This window comes from Moschus berezovskii, chromosome 9 (genome assembly GCF_049115385.1).
Source record: "Moschus berezovskii isolate FMDL1 chromosome 9, NW_MosBer_1.0, whole genome shotgun sequence".
Lineage (NCBI taxonomy): Eukaryota > Metazoa > Chordata > Mammalia > Artiodactyla > Moschidae > Moschus > Moschus berezovskii.
The window spans coordinates 33,143,167-33,148,504 of NC_142468.1; the positions used below are offsets into that span (position 1 = coordinate 33,143,167).

The 5,338-nt window shown below is 38.5% G+C and overlaps 1 non-coding gene across 1 annotated transcript; it reads left to right on the forward strand.

The window, feature by feature from the left end:
* Positions 1-4,064: 4,064 nt before the first annotated feature.
* On the forward strand, positions 4,065-4,137 carry TRNAK-CUU (transfer RNA lysine (anticodon CUU)). The gene has a single exon. It is a non-coding gene; the product is annotated as a tRNA-Lys (tRNA).
* The last annotated feature ends 1,201 nt before the right edge of the window (positions 4,138-5,338 follow it).

Sequence of the window (5,338 nt, forward strand, 5' to 3'; positions counted from 1 at the left end):
CGTTGGTCCACGGAACAGAGGATTGTGGGAAAAGGAGGGGGCGGGAAATGCACCTGGCGGGTAACGCGCATGTACAAAATCTATCTCACCCGGGTTAGGTGGGCTCCAGGTTGTTCCGTCTTCGGTTTGGGTTCGTAGATGTCGTTCTGTCTTCTGGTTGCTTGAGATGCTGCGCCAGTCCTTTTCCTGGGAATTATTATTAATCTTTTATCCTTCTCTTTCGCTTCCTATTTTTTTAAAAGCAAAACGGAGAGATGTTCTTATACTCTTACAAAGGCCAGAGAAAACGGTAGGGGAGAGGTCTCCCTCCACCATTGGCGGCCTGGTTCTAACCCAATATATTTGAGGTAACCCCATCATCCACCTATTCTAACAAGGAAGAAAGTTGCATTCTTGCATTCTAAGGATATCACCACTGGGCTTAGGCCGGAATTTTACAGGATTAGTACTCTTTGTACAACTCTAGTAGAATTAAGGATAAGCTTGATTAAATATTACTTGTTGAGCTCTCTATGTCCTAAGTACTCAAGTTACACCCTGCTGATGAAACGATGAGATGATCGAGACAGGACTTCATCCTTTACAGTCAATGGGAAGAAACAGGAAACAGAGTAAACAGTCAAATAGTTGCACCTTTTGGTAAAAAAAAAAGAGAGAGAGACAATGGAAGTTTGAACTTTAAACCTGTTACTTAAGGAATGACTTGCCGAATGAGTGATACTCTAATTGAAATTTGGGATTGTTATCTCAGTATAAACTTGGCTTATTATAGGACTGTCAGGTCAGTCTGGCCTTAAACGGAGCAGAGTGACAGGAAATGAAATCAGAGAGGTGGATATGGAATCAGATTTCATAATGGTTCGAATTTTAATCTGATTTTAAATGGAAAGCCGTCAGCATTTTTTAAACTGCTAAATACTTCGTGTGTATTTCCCCCAAAAGAACATCATTTTAAATATCCACACTAAAACTGTGAAAATCAGAAAATTACCATTCCTTTATTTTTTTCTACACTTTGTTTACAGATTTTGGCAAATCCCTCAATAATGCCCTTCACAGCAAAAGAAAATCCAAGATCACATGTTGTATTCAGTTGTCATGTCTCTAGTCTCCTTTAATCTGGAAGCTACTTTCTTAATATTTCTTTAGATTTCATGGCATTAACTCTATTTACAAAAAAACATTTGCTTTATAAGATATTCCACAGTTTAGGTTTGTATGTTTTTTCATGATTCAATTTGGATAATGCATTTTTGTCAGGAATGCCACAAAAGTAACCTTCTATTCATATTAGAACCTTATGTTAGGAGGCACGTTGTGTCAATTTGTTCCACTAATGATGATGTTAACTTTGATCATTGCTTTAGATTTCTCCACTAAATATCTTATGCAGAAATATCTGGAGACTATGTAAATATCCTGCTATTCCTCCACCTTTTACCCACTAATTATAGTATCCGATGATTCTTACTATGATGATGGTTTCCAAATGGTGATTTTCTAGTTTTTCTCTCTCCTTTTAGCTTTACACTATGAGATCATTACAGTTTTGTAAGCAAAATGATATAATTATTAAATGAAGTCTCTTGCTTCTATATGGAGAATGATAAATATATGGAAGAGTAGAAGCACAGACTTCTGTGCTTTATTGGCATTATACTATGAGATCATTAGCAGTTTTTTAAGCAGAATGATATGATTATTAAATGAAGTCTCTTGCTTCTGTGTGGGGAAAGATACAGGGAAGAATAGAAATACAGAGACTAGTTGGAAATCTTGCAGTCCAGTGTGCAAGCAGTAATGTAGAGTGAGTAGAGTCGTCACAGTGGAGGTGGAAATATGTGGATGGATTTTAGATGTGCAGGCTTGCTGAAAAATTAAACGTAGAAAGTAAAGGGAAAAGGAAATTCAACTGCTTCTTCCTGTTAAGCATTATAATTAAAAGTTTTTATTCATGAATAAATGGATAAAAAGGATATGGATATACTTGGAAGACTAGCAGTTTAATTTGTCTAACCCTCACTGAAATATCCTAGTTGCAATTTCTTCATGAAGAGTCCTGAGTTAGACCACTGTAGGCCAAGAAAGGACACCTTCCCAGGTGTTACTAGTGGTAAAGAACTCGCCTACCAATGCAGGAGACAGATGCGGGTTTGAGGCCAAGAAAATGCTGAAGAAAACTATAGTCCTAGAAGGGTTCACCTTGAAGGTCAAGTACTCCAAACTTGTTTAAGGATCCAGTGAAACCCTTAATTAACTTTCCTGTTTGTGTGTGATAAACACAATTTGAGTGCCTAGGACCTACTGTGTATTCATTAACAATTATGAATTTGGAGCTCTTTCTGAACCCATTATCAGATGAACTGTTTATGTGGGGGCTAAATTGTTGATTTATCTTGTACCTTGGAAAAATGCATTGAGTTTATGGTCTGAGGTTCGTGATTATTTTCCTGATTCATTAGAAAACTTAAATGAGATCAGTCCTGGGTGTTGATTGGAAGGACTGATGCTAAAGCTGAAACTCCAGTACTTTGGCCACCTCATGCGATGAGTTGACTCACTGGAAAAGACTCTGATGCTGGGAGGGATTGGGGGCAGGAGGAGATGGGGATGACAGAGAATGAGATGGCTGGATGGCATCACCGACTCGATAGAGGTGAGTTTGAGTGAACTCCGGGAGTTGGTGATGGACAGGGAGGCCTGGTGTGCAAAGAGTCGGACACGACTGAGCGACTGGCCTGAACTGAACTGATGGATGTGTTTTAATTACTTTAAGTTACTTTTGGAAATAGTGCATATAAGAATCAGTATGTAATCTACGCATATATCTTTCTTATAGGGTATTAAGGCTTTTGAGGTTATCAGAGTCTGTTTATACTTCCATCTATTGGAATAGTGCTTTGCACATGGTAGGTACTTAATAATTGTGTTGAAAATGCAAATAAATACAAATTCACTTCCCAATACATTCTGCCAAGTTACAAAATAGTTACAATACACCAGAATTTGCAACTGCAAGAAAAAATAATTGTTGGCGAATAATTTCATTAATATTTCAAGCTTGAAAATTGTAAATATTCTACTTAAATCCTAGGGCACTTTGAGGACTCTAAACATAGTTTATGCCATACTTTATTACTCTGTTTTAATTAAAATAGCCCTGGAAACATGATGCCCAATGTGTTTAACTTGTAAACGCTGTGTTTTAGGGTTTCAGAAATTACTATTCTTAAGAATTCTTTGTGACTCCCAGGTTTACAATTAGGTTTTATCTTGCTATTCTGAGCACTAGAATAGATACCACTCCCATCACAGAAATCTGCAGATTTCCTTATCTAGAGAACTGCACTAGTATCTCAGAATATATATATTTCTGTAGATTATTCCATTATCTCAGCTTGTCATAATTTGATCAAAGTTAGTTCTTTTCTCCTAGAATTAATTCTTTACCATAAGACTCATACTCTACAATCCTTGCCTCTTGGCCTGTCTTTTGTGATGGATGTGTAGTAACAACCTCTGACGGTCCTATCTCTGAATTGTCAGGCAGTTAGGGGAAAGAAGGCTAATTTTAACTGAACCGGTTTCCTCTTCCTCAGTTTAACTTTCCTTGACTAGATCTTATTAAAGGGAAATAACTAAGGTCCACTGTTCTTCCGCGTGTGTAACTAACTTCATTAAAAACTTTGTATTCGTGCTGCGTCCAAAATGGTAGGAATCCATTATGACATTCGATAGAAAGTGAACAGTCTTGATACGTGTTTATGTAAAGAAGACAACTTATTGGGTAGTAAATATTTTAAAACACTTCAGGAGAAAGATTCAGTGATTCTGTACTGACAGACACGTAACTTTTCAGTGCTCTTGTGATACGCCAATGCTAAAAACTACTAAATATAAGTATAGCTAAAGAATTGTTTTAAAGAACTTTTAAAGCCAGTTGGGAAGTTAACATCTCATAGCATGACATAAAAGTTTTTTATACCAATAAAGAAATATAAGGAAACGAAATCAAATCTCGTTAAACACTTTAAGAGGAGAAAAATCAACCCTCTTATACAGGCGCCCGGCTAGCTCAGTCGGTAGAGCATGGGACTCTTAATCCCAGGGTCGTGGGTTCGAGCCCCACGTTGGGCGCAGTAGCGTTTTTGGTTCTTTTACTTTGCTTTACATTCCGAGGTCTCTTCACAGCATTGTAACACACAAGGGTTTTGTTTTTGTTTTTTAAACCGATTATACTGTCAGTACTAACCTGAGCGACTGAACTGAATACTAACCAAATTGCTGGAAAAAAGACGAGTTTGCAAACAGTTCTCAAATTGCGCTTGCGTACTTAAAAGCACACGTTCCTATTCCTTTCTCCTATCCCTCTGCTAGCTCCTCCTTCACTGAGGAAACTGAAATGGCCAATGTTTACAGCTGAAATGGTTTTCTGTGTTACCGTGCCTTCCTGCATCATTGCTGAGAGAGGACGGTTTTTTATTTAATCGGAACAAAATTAGGAGCCTCAATACTGGCAACTTTTCTAAAACTTAAGCAATCCCATGGAAAAGCAGAGAGTTGGAGGACTTCGAAGTTCTCTCTTGTTTATTTTACGTTTTTTTCTCAATATAGGGCTTTCCTGGGGTAGGGATGGGGAAATGTCTTCTGGAGAAATGTACAGTGAGAAATGTTCCATGCTGTTGTGAGAACCAGGGCGCAATCAGGTTTTCTTCCAGTGTTCATGGGACTTATTTGGAATCTATCCATCCAGTTGGATAAATATTGACAGGTTAACATTCCGGTAAAGGGGAGGCTCTTTGAAACGAAAGCACAAAAGAACTGAGATGTGAAACTTCGAAAGGGCAATTATTACTACTGTAATAGTATTATGGAATGTAGGACTTCCGCTTTTTTACCCTCTTCACTAAAAACTTTGAAATAATCAGGCAGAGAACGTGCACACCACAGCCAGTCACGTTCCCGGATCTCACACCGGCCGCGTAGGTGAAGGGCCAGGTTCCAGCCTGAATTACTATTTCCTGTACGCCGCGTTATCCGCTAGCTCTCCTCCTACTAAAGGAACTATTTGTCTCTCTCGGTTTTTCCCCTCAACATACAAACATGCTGTTAATTCTCTGTCTTAAAACAAAACGAAAAACTGTGACCTAGTTTCCCTGCAAGCTACCATTTTACCGTTATTTCTCTGTTCCTCTTTGGAGCAAGTTACCCCACAGTGGCCCGAGCTCACCATTCTCTCCTCCCACCTGACAATGCCCTTCAGCCAAAGGCCAAAAAACAAACTCCTCTAGTTGAACAAGTTTGACTTATAACCTCTTGCAGCGAGGGAGACCTGTGG